Genomic DNA, 20,643 nt, shown 5'->3' with positions numbered 1-20,643 from the left:
TCTCTTAAAGGCCGCGGGCTAGATAATGGCGTGGCGTCTCGACGAAGTGCTTACAGACGCGTACGAATGGTCAGCCGAAGAACGAAGCTTTCGAAGTGCTCGGAAAACCGAAGCGGTGTACTCGGCATCGATCCTCTCGAAGCGGCCGTTTCCAGACGGAGAGACGTGACGAGTGCACAGCATCACTTGTATGCTCGGTCCTTTCGTTAGTTCTCGCTCTCCTCGAGAGCGTTCCGTATTATTCGCGAGCTTGGTCCATCGCTCGCGATCGATTTGTCGTAATTGAGAAATTAAAGAATCGCAAATTTTGAAAGAAATTTATATGATAACAGAGATTTGTTATGAAAAAATGCGACTTAAAATTGCGCCTTGTAACGATCCGACCCTCGACTCGCGACCTGTCTCTACTTGATGCCTTAATATTCGCAGTACAGGCTGTGCTACGTGAAGAGATACGCGACTCCTCGCTGATAAAACGGCACAACCCCAAATCGCATCCATCACGTCTGGCGGTTCGATTATTATCGTGTGGTCGCGGCCAAATCTTCGGAGAATAACTTATTGTACGGTCGGTTGCTAGTTAGCAGCCGTTATTCCTCAGAACGGATATACATCTTAGGTCCGCCTCGAACAATATCTCGGATTGCACGTACGGCAATAAAGCCACCCTCGCGCGCTGGGTCGTCGCGCTATTAAAAGGAATGGGAGAAAAAAAAACGAAGAAACGGATTGTGTGTGCCCGAAGAGACGAGCAAAATTGGACGATGTCGTGTTTCGCGGTTGTTTCGGAATTCCTCAGGTACGACGCAGCATCGCGGTTCTCGAATTTCGTGCCAGATAGCCCCAAGGCGAGTCCCATGGGTTGCGTTTCCTTCTCCTCGAGGCTGCACCGAGATTCCTTCCGCTTCCTCTTCCCGCTTTTTCGTCGTCCGCTTCTCTTTAAAGAGTCAGAAGAAGAAATCACAGATTTCTCTCTCTCTCTCTCTCAGCCCGAATGCCGCTGTTTTTCGCGGCAAAACGGTTAAATGTCACGCTTCGAATGCGAGATGTACTTAGGGGATGTTTCTTCACCCATAGATAGTATAGTTGCGACAGTTTGGGAAGAGAGACAGGACGTTCAGTTAATACATTTAAAATTCTAACATAGTTTCGATTTAGATCTTATGTCACTGAAACTTTGCATAAAATTCTTTATTCTTGTTTTTATTTTATTTTTCTGTGGATTTATATTTATCTATTATTCATCCTAGAGAGATACTATGAGTCACGTAAATTTTTTATTTTTGGTAGATATTCAAATTTTATTATAATATACTGCGAGTCTTTTCGTATTTATTCCCGTTAGCTTTCTTCCTCGTTATTATTTATTATCACTAATGTTGTTTACGGAGAAAAATATCATTTTGAATATGCAACATTTATAAAGACGATTTATAAACTGAAATTGTAATTTTCTTTTTTTTATTTTTTATTTCTATAAGAGACTTCTCTTTTCTCGCTCGAAATTTTTTATCTCCGAGACCAGCAGCAATATTAAAATACCGCGTTTCCGTAGTGTTAAAGTGACTCTCGCGAGAGGTCCGATAGACGCTAATCAATAGGGACGAGAACTAATTAAACAATCGACCGCATCCGGCACTCGTATCAGCGCATTAAGCAAACGGCGTGGTTCGAGATTCGTTTGCCGCGGAGGCAACTTCACCAAGTTTCGAGTATGACGCTCGGCCCGGATAGAACTTGTCGATTAAAATTCTCAGTAGTCGCCGAGGAGTTAATCGAATATTCAGGAGCGTGTCACGGAGAGTGTTCTCTAGGCGGGAAAACTTCGAAGGGAAAACTTTCGCCGCCACTGACATCGGAAAGTGCGTGCCCGAGAAAGGGCATCGCGGCAGATGGCGACGTCTCTTTTTTCTTTTTTTACGTCGGAAAATTTTCGTCCCCGTAGCGTTTCACCCACTTATTATTGCTCGTCTCTCGCCTCTCTTGTGCCTCCTCATCTTCCTGGGAATTGCCGTCGTAGCATCACCGCAATTAAGACGACTGGAGATTATTCATAAAAAAAGTTCGCCCCGCGAATACCAATCGCGGTCGCGAAAACGGCTGCCGGAGAGATCCTTTGACATTCAACTTTTCGCGCGGCAGAACTTCTTCAAAGAAGAGCGCGACTTCTCAATAGCTTGTTAAACCTCCCGGGTTAACGTCATTCCCCGTTATGCCGCCTCTGCGCGATAACTGTAACGCGATTATCAATTTTCACGAGTTACAGGCGGGTAGTTATGACTTCGTCAAAGTTACGAATTCGTTGAGCAATTAATAAACGTTAATCGGACTTGATAACTCTTTCGTAACGCATTGTGAAGTTCTTTATATTATTTTCAAAGTTTGCGCTAACCTACTACACCGTCTTTCAATTCATTTGTCAAGAGAAAAGTATGCGGTTACTCATTGATATTCTTGCAGTAATATAAGTCAAGTGGATTCAGTGGCACCGCGTTCTTTACACAGTTCTGAAATTAATTGCTTCGTCTTCGCGGATGGATTTGATCACGTTTTGAAATGAATTTTGGACCTGGTCAGAGATATTTATTGAGGATATATGTATTTTAATTATTAAAAATGTAGGAAGCAAATCAAAGTTATATTTCTCTTTTGTAATTATAAAAAAACAATGCTTTTTTTTTACTTTTAGATCACAGACATCGGTAATATCTTTTTTAAGACGCGCAATTTTTCTCGTCATGCGATTATCGTACCCCTATCGTTGTATTATGACAATCCGACGATTTATTATTTGCGAAATAAGGAAGATCAATTCTTTAAATTCTCAAAATTACCTTGTTTTATAGTCAAAGCGCATCATCGTTTCAGTGATAGTTAACCGTGCGTCCGTGTAAAATTACGGCGTTTTGGAACAGCGCGAGTAACCCGCTTCTAGGAGCAGCTTTTATGGACAGTTTTGAGTTTAACAGCCAAGGGTGGTCGACCCACGCTCCGTCTGTATCCACTTATGGACGGAATGCGGCTAGACGCGGCGCTTTTGTAGCTTCCCTCATCTCGACTCTATTATGGTAATAATAGCGACGAGGCCGGAGGTTAAGCGATGCTACGAAATTATCCGGCGACGGAAGCTCGGATAAAGACTTACTTTTAGTTTCCAGCTTTGAAGCTTCACTTTTTCTCGACTCGGTTCACTTTTTAGCCAGCAGTAATGACGAGCATATTGAGGGTCATGAAACGCTTCGTGTAATGCCGAGATATCGATTTAACCCGCATTCGTGACGTTTATTGTTTCGCGTTGGGGATTTGGATTGAAAAATTGAACAAGGACGATAAGAGGGACGATATTATCTTAAATTTTTATTTTATATTTATTATACAAGGATAAGTAACACATATAAGATGAAAGTAAAATTAATATGCGAATAAATTAAATTTAAATTAATTACTATTAATAGATTAATTCATTTATAATTATTAAACTTTATATCATTAAATCTCTTGACGATTGTGAAATTATAGATATTTATTAATTAATAATGAAATACACTTATATGTTAAATCGATATATTTACTTTAAAATTTTTAACTTTAATTCATTTTTTGCGCACACAGTTATTGTTGCACTATGTATATATATCTATATTTGGCAATTACTTGAAAGTTCGAACGAATTCGTTTTACTACGGCTTTTTGTTTCATTCCAACAATTTGATTGGGCGATAGAGGAAATTTAGCGTGATTGGGATTCATTCAAACCACTTAAGTGAACAATGGCACGAGTGCCTTTGTGCTCGCCGACGCTTGTCGAATAAACGTGTAATATATATTTGGCGTATTTTGGCGATGGAATTTACATTGTCGCGTATATACCATGTTCTGAAATTAATTTGGTCAGAAATTTTATTAATGTCAAGTGCTACGATAACAGTGATAGTAACTGAGATTGTACTCTCGATTATTAAAATCGATTTATATGTACAGGCTAAATATACAGTCCTTAATATAATTTTATTATAATATTATCATAAAATACAGAAATTGATTGCTTTTTTATTTTATACAAAAATGCATTTGCGATAATTTTAATAATGTAACGACACTTTTATATGCGTTTATCTAATTCTTATGTAATTCCCTAACAAATTGGCCCTAAGAAATCCTTTAGCAGCATTTTAACGGGAATTCCTCTGCGATATTCCGCGGCGATCTTTACATTCCTTCCGCAAAGAATCCGCAATAATGGATGCGATATATCGACGTCTTGAACTTATTGACGCGTGGTCTTAAAGCGAACAAAGATATGAGTAAACTTATTTTAGCGTTTCCTCTTCCCGACGAAGTATATTTCGGTTTTACGAAAATATATGTTCCAATTTATTCGGATTTAGCAATTTGCAATTCGATACGGATAATTTGTTTTTGAAGTGAAAATATACACAGAGGAGATGCGCGCATATCTCCAACCAGATAATCCCAGTTTAGGTGAAAGATCCGATTTCGTAAACTACTGCGATTATATTGCAACGCGGTAAGCACATTTAATATCTTAAAAAATTATTTATTGAAATCTCATCTTTGCAGCGATATGATAGCGATAAATTAATTATGATAATCGGGAATTAAGTATTAGATCTCTTTCTTTGATCGTTCAAAATACGATTTAGAGAGAAGGGGGATTTTTCACTGCGATTTTCCGTCGTTGATACTAATTGTCCCTTCGCTTCCTCATTCACGTTCCAACGAGCATTAAATCCGGCGGTTTTCAAGCGGAGTCGTGCGCAAAGTTGCGGAAGAAATCCGTTCGCGGACTGTCACGGCCAAGCACCGGCGATAATCCGGGCGGATTTCGAGTGTAATGATGAAGTTTCGTTCACGGATCCGCGAGAAACTTCATCGCGAGCCGACCGGCGAAAGTTTCGCGAGTTTCGCCCGTTTGTGGACGTGCATCGTCCGGTGTAGACTGAACGCGACGCCTGGAAATTAAAGTAAAATAGAAGCAAGGAGGAGAAGCGAATTGTTTACAACGATGCAACACTCGCGCCAAGCCCGTCCGAGGTAAATCGCGACGGAATAAATACTCGCCGTCCGATTAAATAAAGTTAAGTTACAATGGCGCTCAACATGACGCTATTTAATTTCTCGCTGCATTTTAATCCGTTAAACGCTCAAGAGACTGGTGCATCGAACAAGAAGCTTACGTTTTCTAAAGATTTGCTTGCAAGTTTCTAGGGATTTAAAATTGCATTTATTGTTTTAATTCGTCATTTAATTGCGATATCAAGTATTATTGATTATAAAGAATTAATTTCTATATACAAGAGTGACGGAATGCGATATTCGATTCAACTCTCACAAAGAAAAATCCAACTATTTTACAAGGAAAAAGTGCTAGTAAATTCAGGATATTCCGTAGCTGTCATCTGCGATATCAATGATATCGATGTCCGCTTTTGAAATATATGACACTCGATCGACGCGTACGATTGTAAAAAAACGCGACAAAAACAAACAGTCATTGATTCAGATTTTCGGAGACTCGGCCCAACGAGTAAAGTCTCGAAACAAAATTGTCGGATGCCAAGAGGTGCGAAAAATTCTGCTGCGAGCACGCGGTCGAAGGTACGGCATGAAATTTTACGTTTCAGGATTACTGATGGCTGGTCGTGCGTTCGTTAAAATAAGTTTGGTCGTAATTCTCCGCCGTAAAAGCGAAGCCCGTTGGACAAGTTTGATAACGAGATCCATGCGGAATCACGAGCGACAGAAGATTTATGAGCCAACGCGTGGTAGGCTATGTCAGGCTGCGGAGAAAGCTAACGGAGGATTCGGCCGTCACGCGGGATATCATATGGAGGAGCTTAAAGGCGCTCTGCTTGGATTAAAGGCGATTTCATTATTTCGGGGTTTGATTAATCCATCGGACCATTGTGTCGGTCGTCATGGGGGCGAGATCGGCGATTAACGGAGTGTATCGAACGATCGTTTTTCTGGTTTTGCGAATTCCAGAGGAATTTTCAATTTTACAGCAACAATCACGAGAGACACCGACGCTAATGTATATTCGCGGTCACTCGGCAAATTACAAATAAAGCAAAAGTAACGTAAAGCGTATGAAATTAAATTTATGCCGTTACACGCTAACTTTGTGAACACAGAAAATGGGTTTTAAATTCAGTTTCCCAATCATGCTTTTATTGCTTTATTCGCATGCATAATTACTACGACTTATGCCTGAATTCGTTGAACTCTGCAAACTCGCTCTTTTGCACGAGTAAAATACGTACATGGTAATTTGGTTATTAATAAAAAGGTAATATGTTTTAAAATTTGCATAGAATTTTGAAATATTTTTTAATGATAACAAAAATTCTCAAAATTTAGAAAGAAAGCGGTTTCTTCAAATTCGAACCATATTGAAGTTATGTTAAATCTTCGAAACGAGTTGGCGTGGCAGCTTAAATCGCGAGAGCGTTTCACAATTGTAATTTCTAAGTGGTTTATGGATCTAAAGTGACATTTGGGTAACAGTTACTAGAAATTCTGTGAAATAACGTGATCGCGTCGATTTTGAGAGCACACGATAGTGGAGCGCAATGCAAACGTGAAAGCGCACGTGAAAGAAATAAAAACTGTGAATCGAACGATTCACCCGTCGGATCAACGAATGAAAATTCACGTCGAATTAATAATTGCTCGCGTTTCGAGAACAGGTGTCTATTGTGTTCAAAACTTCCAAAAAAACAAAAAAACAAAAACGCGTGGAGAAAAAAAGAGAAAGAGAGAGGGAGAGCCGCTTTTTTTTCCTCTGGGTGCGAAAATACACGGAAAAAAACGTGCGACAGCAGCGGCCGCGATCAGATTGCACGTTGACACGATGTGTAATTTCATTATCTTCTTCCGCCTTGAATCTCACGCGGCGCGAAAAATTTCGAATTGGTTTCCGCTCTCTTTCACAGCAAATTCGTGGCACGCTGGAAGGAATTTAATGAATTTTCGCGAGTGCAAAGTGTCAGCGGAATCACGGGAATTGGCATTCTCTTTGCCCGTCCCCTTTTTGAAACGGTGAAAGTTGCCTGTCCACTTTTCACTTGTTTTTTTTTTAATTCTTTTGCTCTTTAATTGGTGTAAAAGTAATATGGATATAAATTTTAATTGTGATATCAATTTTAATCGGATTATGCAGCTAGCTTTAATCATAGGCGGTTGATTTTGAAACGCAACGTAAGCTTATCGCGTTTAATTTTTATTAATTAATATTTTTATTATTTTTTAGTATCATACATCGCAGTTGTACGAACGATCGTAGTTCGTTCGCGAAATAGTAGCAAATTGTTGCAAATACGAGAATTTAATAATTACACGTGCGGTTGGAAAACAAAGCTGCGTACGTCATTTAAAAACAACGCCACGCTACTTTCGCGCCGAGCAAGTATTTTGTAACTTTGTATAAAAAAAGCTTGTGTTACTTTTTCTCTCAGGCGCGTGCAATATAAAACGTACGATCGTACCATCGATTGGCCGAATTAATTCCCCGTAGTATTTTTTATTTTATTCTTTTTATTAGAATTGTCCTGTATATCTTTTTGTTCGCATATTTGGGCAACTATCATGTTTCTGACGCGGAATATTAATCGTTTTTACGGTTTAAATTAATCTCGATAAGCCTTTTACTTTCTCGCGTTAACACATAGCCACACGGTAGTGATAACGGATCCTTGAAATGTAAATATTGTTTGTTTGCACGCATATCTGCATCTGCTGGTTCGTATTAATTTATTTATTCTTATTTAGATTTTTCCACAAATACATGAGTCTCAATATAATTGATTTTTATTTATTATATTAAATTTTATTTTAATCTGTTTGTAACATGCGATTGATTCTTGTTTCACGCGGATATTTTAATGATTTATCAGCTATGACCATTTACTGTTCTCGGAAAGATACGCGCGTGCAGATGTTATTATATACTTCATAAAGTTATATACTTTATAACTAATTTAAACTTTATCGAGTTCATTTCTCGATATAAGATCGTAAAGAGTTAATTACATCGTTAATCACACCCGATTTCCGGCAGTACTTCGCATCGTCGATCGTTACAGGCTTCACTCTTTCTCGCAGTTGTTTATTTAAACGCGAGAATGGACACTTTTGCGCATGCCACGCGGACGAGTTACGTCCTGCCGTTACGTAAAGTTTCATGTTGACATATTTATGGTCCACGTGCGTTCAAACGCGATTTAACGGATGCGAGGCGTGCGACCGTGACTCAGCTCATGCGATGGCACAGCAGAAATTTTTATTAGCGACCATGTCGACAATATTCAATTCAACGTTCCATTTTGAACGTTCGCCGCTATGTGATCTTTATAGATAAAAATAGGGAGAGAGAGAAGGAGAGATGCGCGAATTTGTTATAACTATTTTTTTTTAATTTTTTTATCGCCACTATCGCTATCGTAAACGCATGTGTTTTTAATTTTTGTTACAAGCGTTAAAAAAGGTAAAAAAATAATAAATTTTTTTCAAATACTTTTTTTACATGCAACTTTTTTGAATATAACTTTCTGGTGAATCTATCTATGAGATCCCCCATCTCGTAATTATCATAATTCAAACGAGACCTTGCCTAACGATACGATTTTGCGAATGAGGAAAATTAACTCGTTCAAGGGGATTCGCCGATGGTTGTAAATATGAAACTTACCGATCCAGCGTCGTTAAAAGCGACGGGTTCCATTCATTCTCCGGCTCGCTTGAATAAGAAGAGGGGCAGATCGATGAGAGTTTGCGCGAGAAGGGCCTTTTACCGCTTCGACACGTAAATAATGACGCGCCATGGAGCGAATCCACCACGTTTCGCTAGGATTCCGTCATTTATCACGTCCGGCGTCTTTCAAAAACCCTCAAAAGTGTCAAGAGCTGTGGAGGCGCACCTGTAATCGAATTTCTTTAACGAAGAACCCAGGTGGCTATTCTCGGGCGTCGGCTTAAATTGTATCGCGGAAGGAAACAGCGAGAGAGGCGCAGAGAGTTCGTTATTAGTCTCTAAAATCTTCAGGAAACGACTCTTTCTCATTTTACGAGATTACAAAGAAATCTCTTTCCCGTTGTCGAGGTCGACGAAGTTGCTAGAAGAGGAATAAAAGTAAGATGAGCTCATTTCTAGCTATTTCGAAAATAACCATTAATCAATTTGCCGATAACTGCAACATTCATAAATTACAAGGAGAACGTAGTATAAATTTTTATATTATATTACATTATCTATAATAAATATAACCTCGAAATTTATTATTATTTAAACTAGAGATTGTTAATGTAATATTATAATCGTAACTGGATAATCTTTTTTTATCTCTGCGTCAATATACGTTTTATGTAAGAAAGATAATGAAGAGAAGAGAAATACGTGATTATACATTGATAGACATTTGAAATTCTCGATGGTGAGATTACTGGGAGCAGTGAGTAATCGGAGTTCATTATGCAGTATAGTAGATTACGCGAAAACGAGGAATCATTTCGAGGATTTCGCCGGAGAATGCTCGAGTTTTCGAGCGATGCGTATTCATTATGGTTGCTTATCTCGATCTTGCTGATCGATTGCGCCATAGGCCGTAAATTCTCTCCACGGATTGCGAAGTTGCGCGGATCGAGGAGCGAGTCCTTTGCGCGGATTCTGCGACAGGATGGAAGGAGCCGACAGGGAGAAACGACCCGCGCGACGGTGGTTTTTCTTGAATAATTCCTCAATTAGACGAGATTACGAATCTACAGTCTGGTCGCCGTCATCCGACCGTCGTCGGCTTCCATTGGAAGAGCCGGCTGACTCTCGCATTCTCTCGATTCTTTCGGCGATTTTATTACACGGGATTGAAGAAAAAAAGAGGAGAGATGCACATGGAACGCGCGAGGCCAATTGGACAGGAAAAGTTTTCAACTTGTTCATGTTTCCCTCCTCCCCTCATCGCAACTCTTCGGTTCTTCTTCGGTATCCTCGGACCTGATCGTCCTTCTTTCCAGTTTCCCTCCACCCAGGACGACTCGATTTTCTCTTTACTTGTTGGCATGAAACTTTCCACTCTTTGAGATTGAAAGGATTGTCGGTGGCTCGCGAAAGAAGGAGTAGCCGATCGAGTATGCAACTGCAGGCTGTCGCATCGGGATGCGATTGTTCGTCGGTCGTTTGCGCGCGATGCATTCGAAGTCTTCGTAGAAACTCGTTTCTTTTTTTTTTCTAGAGATACCAAGACACCCGCGGATGGGTATATTGTACAGCAGAATAAGATAAGAGACAGAGAAAAAATTGATTCTTTCAGATTAATTAATAAATCACGGATTTAAAAAAATTACGTTGTTTCCGCAATTTTCGATGTCACGTTCTGCACTTCTCTGAACGTATTGTCGGACTTAAAACTGATTTCGCGGTCGTAAAGTCGCGTTAGCCGAGGGAAAACGAGCTCACGTGCAGCCACAAAAGAATTACGCGTTTATTAAGCACTAACATCGTCGTGTCGGGAATATATTTTTCGATTTGACAATACTTGAAATTGCTTTTTCGTTTTTATGGCTCTTTATAAAATTCGTTTATAGCCTTTACAAAAATTTTTATCAGCAGCCTCCGTCGTCCGTTATTATGCGTCGATTGAACGAAGTATTAATGTACGTTCAACGTTCATTTACGAACCCCGTCTTCCTCTCCACGCGAGTCGACGAGAGTGGCGCGCGACTTTGTCCCACAGCCTGTTTCATTAATTATTTTTCCTAATTGGAATTTCCCTCCCTCTCGCTGCGCGGTAATTATGCCAGAGCGAGCGAGCGGCGAGTGTTTGCGCGCGTATACTGTTAACGCTTGTTCCATCCTTCTCTCCCCTTTTTTCTCTCCCTTTAGCTGTGTTTTTCCCGTTTGCTCGCGCATTTGCTTGCGAATCGTGTTTTACCTGTCACATTTGCTAGATTTTGCTCGCGAAACGAAAAATGTCGCCGCACGCAGCAGAACGAATCTGTCGCGTAAGCCGTGGCTCACGAAAATTACGTCATGTATTAAGCATCTCGGCGCTGTGTCAAAAATATATTGTATCTTTTTTTTTCCGACAATACTTGACGTTTTATTTTTGTCATCGTATTTTTTACAAAATAGCCGCAATTTATAGTCGAAAGTAGCATTCACGAAGAATCATTTTGGAGCGTATCGCAGAATCTCTAGTTTTACTCGAAATGTGATAGGGAAAAAAAGGATAAGAATGTCTCTATCGCGGTACTCGAAATCCTACGTCGTCGTGACCCTCGGCTTTAACGTCGACGACGACGCCGGCGAGTTCCGTCACGACGTTGCCGTCGCGCGACGCGCCTACAAATGAGCTCGCAAAGCGCCGGCCGCTTTAAGGTTAATAACCTCATCTTCGAGCGTTGAGCGAAATTAAATTGGAGCTTTTCTTGCCGCTAAGCTGCGACACGTGCGCATGGCCGAAAGGGTCGGCGAATAAGCCTGGCATAAGAGATAGAGAGAGAGAGAGAGAGAGGAAGAGTCTGTGTCGCTTCGTCAAGTTCGATCGAGTAACTATCCGTTCTTATTCCAACCAGTCTCTTCCTCCTTTCCTTTCCTTCTCGAGGCGAAACTTTGACGATACGAACGTGCTTGTGATATTAGTGAGCTTTTCCTAGACGCGATTCGGATTTGCGGGGAATGATTAAATAAATTTTCTCTCACTCGATTCTGGTTGATCCTGGGCTACTCCCAGAAATTTGAATTTCTCTGTTTGGCGTTTTTTTGTTACTCATGGAAAATATCTTATTATCTTGCACTCATCATAAGAAAAGAATCTGTGGCTCCCGATTTTTGCGAACAAATATACCGAATGTCTTAAATCGTTGGAGAAGAGTTTTTTGCAATTCTGATTCAAGTCTGATTCAAATGAAATATCTCACGCGATATCGACGTAGTGACACTGTGACACACCGGGGTTAGTGGGATCAATTTTCGTGACGCCGATAACAGACTGCGACAACGTGGCGAATGTTGGGAATTCGGTGCGGTTCGTTGTCTAACCGTGTTTTGCAACGGTCCTTTGTCCTCTCCATTTTTCAATCGGCTGTCGTCGGGGCGTCGCTCTGTCCGACCGATTTTTTTTTCCGCACCCCTTTGCGAGCGGAATCCCGACTATCGGCGCCATCCATCCATCGGCGAATGCCACGGGGGATTTGTCCCGTAAGTCCCCGTGGGATTCAGCACGCGTATTTGACGTCTATCGGCGGATCCGTATAACGTGTTACCTGCTAGGTCGTCCCGGTTACACGGCCGGGGTTACATTACCGCGAAAATGAATTTCCCCGAGCGTCGGATTCACCGGGGACGACTAATCTTAATAATCGCCAGTTGGATTCTTACACATTGCACGTGTGTGCGACCTATTTCTAAAGAGACCGCGTTTCTCGTGTAATACACGTGAAACTTTTGCTCGACGAAAATGTAACTATAGTTGGGGAAATTATTTAATATAAGCAATTAAAGAGCTGTACTCTGCTAAAGGTATTACGGGATGAAGATGAAAATTTATATGAATCGGGCTTCTATACTTGCAGCGTATATCCGAGTCAAAATTTTCCTTCTATTTTTGACCACAATTTTTTCACGTTTATGGATTCTAGAGGATAGGTTTAATTTATATAAGAATTGATCTTACTTCGTACTTTAGAGTAAAAGAATAGATATTTTCACTTAAAGGTTTAAAAAAAGAACTTTTGGTAAAACTATAGATTAAATAGTTTCAAAAAAGTGTAAAACCTGATTGTTTAATTATCAAAGCAGATGTTAGATTGAAAATTGAGATCGAAAGTAGAAGAAAAATTTTAATTCTATTAGCAACTTGCTAAAAATTTTGCAAGTATTCTCTAATTTTTCTATTACAGAATACAACACATAATTAAATTGAAGAATATAAATGTAATAGTAGGGCATATATAATATATGTGCGATTAATAAGAGAGTATATCTGTTATTTTAATATACTTGTATTTTAAGATACTTGTAACTTTTAAATTATTTCTAAAAGATTTCTTGCATATTTTTCTCTCCTGGCATATATAGAGAAGTAAAGTTTTGCGAGGAGTTGTCATTGAAGCGACGATGTGCCGATAAGTGAATTTATCAATGTCGCTTGCAAACGGTAATAACTAGTACACTATTCGACGTATATCCGCACAGGATATATCGGAATCTATAATTACATTCGTTCCACCTGTCAGCTGCCTTCGATACGAATGACGTCTGTTGTCAGGCAACTGTTGTCAGATTTACAGTATTCGGAAATTGACACCGTGGAATTAACTAAGCGTATAGACTTACAACAGCACGAATATTACTCTGTCATACCGTTATATTCGTGTAATTTTACTAAAAAGAGAGAAAAACGGTTGTCGCAAAATTTTCAGTAGTAACGTGACTGAACACAGAAGGTTTCACAGAACGTTATCCCCCACCACAAGCTTCCCATATTCAGTAATTAAGTATCGTGATAATTTAAACATTTTTTAATTAAGATCCCGTTGAAATAAAGTCCACGTGAAGTTAATTAAAGAACAAAATTTGTGGCCGCCCTATATTTTCTCGCGCGAATGAAAAAAAAAAAAAAGGGACAGAAACGAGAAGACTGTGACAGCTGTATTAATATATTCGATGCTTACAAATCAGACTGATTATTATTCGATTCATGAATAAATATTTCGATGCGCGTCTCGGGACACATTATAATCACGCTGTATGTTTATGCATATCTTGCCGCGCCGTTATTATATTTCGGCACCGCTCGTCGTTCAGGCGAATGCTGTGTCTAACTATTACACTTGAATATACTACAACGCCGAGTGGCACGCCCCGCGTCTGTCCTAAATGCTAATAACAAAAAGTTGAACCATATGCTCGCAGAGTTTGCTAGGGGATAATGAAACAGATTAATCAGAGAGTGAGAGAGGAGACGGGAGAAGAAAGGTGGGGCATGTGGAAACGAAATGGCAAAAGTGTTGCTGAGGAAGAGAGATACTTAGATGACGGTAGTAAATAGCTTCTAACGCAGAATTATTTGAGTGCCGATAAATTTAACGATGAAAGGCTTATCTCGTGCGCGTATACGCGCGAGAGAAAGTGAGTTCTCGCGTTCTCGCGATTACATACGCGCTTTAGCCGAAGTTCGCCGGAAATTATTTACCGAGTTTAAGTAGCTCGTGATCTCTATGAGGAAAGTTTTGTTTCCGTAAATTTCATTAAAACCGTACGGAACTACGTAACGCGTTTTCTCGTATTTTCGCAGTGTAAAAAGGAAATCTAATTCCGCTAATTGTAATCAATGATGCATTTTAAATAAATACATTTTACTTTTATATAAATTTTGTATAGAAAATATACAAGAACATGTTATATTTTCTCGATGTGAGATTTTTTCTTAATAATAATAAAGCATCTTAAAATTCTTAAAGTATGTTAAAATTGTAAGGCATGTATTTCTTACAACTGTCAATAGATAGAGAATCGCGTTTGTATATATTAATTAAATTAAGCCATGCTAAAATTGATAGAGGATTAGCCTAAATCAATCCCTCAAGATCTTCCTCGAGAGACGGAAGTTTCATTTTGCTCCGATTAACGCGCCGTTTCGTATTATCTTCGCGCAATTGCGCGCGAGAAAAAGGGTGAAAAGGGCGGTGTTAAACCAGCCGCCCTACCGTCCGACTCGTCATCATACATTTACATACGCAAAGCTGGCTTGTACATTCGCGTGGAGTGGTAGACCCCTGGTGTTTCGAATGAGTGCAAATGCACGGCTGATATGCGCGCGAGAGTGCAGAAACAGTAGCGGTTACGCGAATAACATTCTGACCTAACGCCGAGCGTGAATAAATCCGAGGGGATTCGCGTGGACTCGTTCTCTGGTGGCTTCGCGTTCACCTTTCCCCGGGGAAACTAATTACCGAAACAACGTTTGCGTACGTTATTTAGGAAAAGCTAGACACGAAGACAATGCGCTGTTTTACATTCGCACGGCATAGCTGTTTTCGCAAATAATAATGTAAATTTGAAAATGAAAAGCAGAATGGTAATCTTGAATTTTCCTTTGCGAAAGTTATATTCTATTATTCTTGTGAAAGATGTTAGAAACGGCTGATTATACCAGAGTTTACAACTGTTTAAATTTTCTTTGTGTTGCGATACTGAAAACTATTATAATATATTTCAAAATCGTTGTTTAACAATTTATATTTATTCAATAGTTAATTAACAGCATTCTGCTATTTATTTAATAATTTGCTATTTTGTAAATTGCAAATAATCGGCTATTTATGTTATTTATTTTTCATTAATATGCGAGAAATTTGTTTGATATGTTACTTTGTATGTATGTTTGCAATACGTTAATACACAAATTCATGTTGTGCATTCAAGCTTTTGCGCTAATTATAAAGATTTAATTTTCTCGTTTTCATTTTTGTCAACGCTTCTGGTCGATTGCTTGTATTTTTTATGAGACGCTCGTAATACCATCGCTTTCCCAAGATAACGGACGATAAAAAAAGAAGCACGAAGAAGTCCAAGCATTGTATTTTCCTCCGCAATTTTAGCGGGCTTGCTGCGCGCACTGATGTACTCGGAAATTATTCATGAAATTTTCCATAGGACAATGTAAACTTTCCAAGACTCCCCGGCCGATACTTGAAAGGTTTTGAAAATATACGCGCTACGTTTCTATATACGAAAATCAAAAGAAAACTTTTCGTTTGTCGTAAACTCACCGTCGACCTATTTATTCGTCCCTTTATCTTAATTTCTTAATCGAATCGGTTCGTTAACTTTAAATTCGGTACACATTTTATCATTTATATATTTCGGTCACATTTAATTATCATTAAACGAATTTATGTGATCTATTGAATAATCATTTGATATGGATTCCGCGTTTATATAGACATAAATCGAAGTTTAACAATAAATTGTACAGGACTGTTTATATATAATTATAAAATATAAGTTTAACGCGATATCAGAATTTAATAGATTAATTCTGATTTTATATACACATACATATCACATTTTCTTTATATTCTTATATTTTTATATTTTTATATTCTTATATTCTTAAATATAGAATATACATATTTATGTACATATTATTTATATACATTTTAATATATATATATTAAACTCTTTTACAAAGAGAGAAAGAGAAAGAGAGAGCGTTATATATTTCGTATATACACGTAACTATGATGTTTCACATTTATTGATCGATCTCCATACGCTATAAACAATGTTTACATTCCAAGCTATGTGTGGAACTTCAGCGTCTATTCTCTTTTGTTTACGTTTCGATCTCTCTCGGCGCGGCATCATAGATCACACATTTACGTTTACAGTCGTTTATGGAATGGAAAGGAGGAAACATTTTGTTCGCGAGCCCGAATCTGGGCAGATCTATTTTAGATGACACACGCACACAGTCAACTAAATCATCATCCTCGTTGTCGTCCGGTCACCGCGCCGGTTTCTGGCTTAATATTACAGGGCACCCACGACTATGGAACTATATATCTCGAGTTACACGTGCGAGCGACTAAGCTGGTAAGTAGAGCCCATTATTGTACACGGGGTGACCCGAGAATCGCCTGCTTGTTTCCCTTTAAAACTTAGTAAATAACTCGATATCGAGACGTCGGCAACTTTTAGCGATGGAAAGCGATGGAAGTAATATTTAACAAGATATCGCGTAATTTTCACAAATCTTTTTTCTGTTTTAAAGTTAAGACTGATTTAGAATTAAGACTGAAAATTAAAAAATCACGAGAAACAATGATGATTAATTAGATTCTCCTTTTTAAGCTTCTTTTTAAAATCAGTTGCGAAAATAATTATCTAAAATTTATCGGAGAACCTGTAATGGCGACAAAGCGCGTGATTTTCGGGACACCTTATATTCATCGTTATAATTTTCGTTCGTGGGCAAAAGAGAGAAGAGAAGCGAGTTTGCGGGAATCGGGTGAGTTGCTGTCAGCGAGAGCGTACGTGCTCTCGGCGGGAAGGGTTGGTCGTTGTAGTTAGGTTACCGGCTCTTCGGTCTCCGCTCACAGAAGATGAGTCCGAGCGAAGTAGAAAGAGCGCTCTTCAGGGAGAGATTTCAGATAGAAACTCGGGATTTCTAGTCGGACGGCAGTTACGTTGCTATTGTATACAAAAGCATGAGACCGGCTATCAAAGATGATGCCAAAATCGTCGCGATGAAATAAATATAATTGTAAATAAGAGTCAGAATACTTTGGCATTATCAGGATAAAAACAAGATAGTCATATATGAAAATTTATTCATTTTTCTACGAATATAAATCGACAAAATAGATGCGCGTTTATTTATTTGTAAATTGTTTCGTTTATTTTTGAGTTAATAGAATAAAAATTGTTGTCAAATTGAATTACTGGGCGCAACATGGAGCAAATATAGGCGTAAACAGTGTGCATGGAAAAGCTTGATTTTCTCATCAGTCGCGCTTTTATTCGCGAAAGTTAATTACATCGAAATAATATGCACGATGCATATGATACGGATATTTACATTGCAACGATGCCATCGGGAAAGCTCTTTTTAACGCATAAACATCCGTAGTGCTTTCTATTCTAGCAATATAAGTAATGGAAAATAGAATAGACGTGAATATATGTAACAGCATTTTGCAATTTTTTATAATTATATTATATGCGAAAATTGCATATTTGGATAAACCACAATTAAGAAGCGACGAAAATGTTAAACAACCATGCGTGGAGTTCTTTCATAATTTTTGGAGAAAGAGAGAAATACTTAAAAAATAAGTAGTTTATTTATTAATGGTATTTCGTGAAGATTAGTTTTATGTATTACGGTAACAAATATCAACAAAGCAAGACAATTTAATCTCAAATAGAAATGATTGGTAAATAAAAAAAAATAAATTGTAAATTATTATATCTTAAAAAGACGGATTGAGGTCGAGTATAATTATACTTTTCGCGAATATATAAGTCGGGAGTGAATTATAGAAATCAAGAGACAAACCGTCACTCTTACTTAATTAACTTTCGCGTTATCTACTGAGAAGCGTCGCGAGACACAAACGATTTTCTGATTAACTTTGCGATTAAATTTCATAGTAAAAAAAGGAGAACGAGGGAAAGGAAGTGTTTAACACCTCTATAAAATCGCGAAAGAAATGAAGTCTCCGAAGGAAAGTAATTGAAAGGAAAGAAACGAGGACAATGAGATGGAAGATAGGAAAAGGTGAGAAAGAGATAGGAGGCGAACGGAGGCTGGAAAAGGCATGGCACAATCGCTGCAATGAAAACACTGTACGGAGAATATTAAAGAGCCGAGTGCTCGGAACGCGCGACTGAATGCTCTTGTCCTACGAGGATGTTTCCTGTAAAGTTTGCTGAGCGCGAGCAGACAGGAGAGGAAAACCTGGTTTCTACCGGCACACGAAACTCTTCTGAAACGACTGAGGGCAATAAAAGCTCTGGGAGGAACGGCGAGCGGATACCGGCAGGAATAATGAATGTCGGCGAATTTAAGGCCTCGTTTAAAACAGGTAGCCTAGTGCTACTAGGATGCGTCGTTGTTTCCGGCGATAAGCCGCTAGCAGCATTCTTTGCGGTGATCGATTTTATGAGGCCGACAAGTGAATTGTAGATTGGTTATTTCTACGCGAAATACCAGGCAATTCAAATGAGCGGAGATGCTTTGATTGTCGGACATCGATTGACTGATCGCGACGTTAGGATGCTATTTTATTTGACAGAAAGATTTCGAAGGGGAAATTTTTGAACTAAATTTTTCTATTTAGAGTTTTGAATTTTACAAATTCATATATATTCGAGATTTTTAAATTATTATTATAAATGCTGTGAGATCAAACACTATTTATTTAAGAAATAGTTAGGGATTATAAGAAGAGACTAGTGAATTAGAAGATAAATTTAAAAATTGATAAAACATGCGATAAATAAAAATAATAGCGTACTTAATCAATCTTAATTCAGAAATACAAGACAATAAGCAATAAAGATACTCGTCGCACTCGCGCGGAGTGTATTTTCGTTATCATCGGGTGGAATCTAAGGGTGGCTGCGTCGCTTGTTGTCCGGATTCCACGCCGGTGGAACAACCGCCGCTATTCTCTGTCCTCGACGAGAGTAATAATGTCTGCGGCGAGGGTGAGAGAGGAAGAGAGAGGAGGGAGGATAGCAAAATTGACAGAGAGCAAGGGCCGGTGGCGAGAGCGCCGACCGAGATGAAAGCTGAAAAGGGATGAGAGAAAGGATGGTAAGAGCTAACGTGGTCTTCTAATGGACGCCAAACAGGACAATGTTATACTAAAGCACAACACACACACACACACACAGTGTATACAAGCTATCTTTGCCAGCCCTTCTCCCTTTTCTCCTTTTGGAGATCAACGTTTCTGCTTTTCTTGTAGAATCTGACGTCACTTTATGATTCTACAAATGATTCGCAACCAAGTGCACAGAAAAATGCGTCCAAAAATCGCTGTATAAGCGGACTCCTACAGAATTCCGTCAGGATCTGAAAATCCTAAAAACTAGAATGTGATACGGTCAGCGTACGGCACGAATTAATTCATCTACTTTGAAGCAATGATAGTAGCATAGGGTAACTGAAAAAAAGAATTATGCAAAATTTATAAGGATAAGGAAATATTAACATATAAAAGCAAAGAAATTATTAAGAAGAGAATGCAAATTAAAAGGAAAAAAAGAAGTATGTATTATGTGACAAAATATTTTATTTAGAAACAAAAAGAAACAAAGTTCGCAGATATAAATTAAAAGTAAACATAAATAAATTGACAGATGAACTAAATTAATTTAAATTGAAACATGGGAAAAGAAAAATAAAGATCTGTGTAGAAACAAGAAAACGGACTAGAAAACGGAAGTTTCAAGCGATAATTCTCTTTTGAAGGAAATATTCACAATCGCGAGCACTTGGACGTTAAATGTGCCTCGAGAGAGGCGAGAGTTTTAATCTCGCGTTCGAAATAAATTCGGCTGATTTCATGAAACGCGAGCCAAAGTCTAGTCTGGTCGTTTCGAGGTAATAATGTCGTTTCGAGTGGGCTCTCCTTATCGAGGGTGCAGGACATCCGGCCACTCAAAGTCGAGTTACACGCAGCCCCTCGCCGACTCTCGCAGCCGGCGCCCCTAAAAAAGACGCCAACGAAGGACTCGGAAATACGTAGGGCGAGAAAGCGTTCCCAGACGAGGAAACGAGAGAAAGAGCAGACGAGAACGGCGCAAGGATTATCGCGCCGGTCGAATTTAAATGGGCGAATTCGGTGCGCTCGCGGAGGTGAGAGAGGGCGAGTTTAATCGAATCAATCGAATCCAATTAAAGGCACCCTCGAGTGCGAGACTCGACTCCGCTGCTTTTCGCCCTGAGCCTCGTAAAGCGTAACGGCCAACCATTCCGGCGCTCCCGATCCTAAACGGAGGCGAAGGTATGATGGTACGAGGGGACGTGAGGCGGGTAAGGTGGTGGAAGACAGAGAGAGATGGAGTTTCCTGCTTAGAGGAGAGCTTTCCCTGTCTCGAGAGACACGACG

Source organism: Formica exsecta, unplaced genomic scaffold (assembly GCF_003651465.1).
Source record: "Formica exsecta isolate Colony F162 unplaced genomic scaffold, ASM365146v1 scaffold308, whole genome shotgun sequence".
In the NCBI taxonomy this organism is placed as follows: Eukaryota; Metazoa; Arthropoda; class Insecta; order Hymenoptera; family Formicidae; genus Formica; species Formica exsecta.
The sequence above is the reverse complement of the archived record's forward strand: the minus strand, read 5'-3'. Positions refer to the sequence as shown.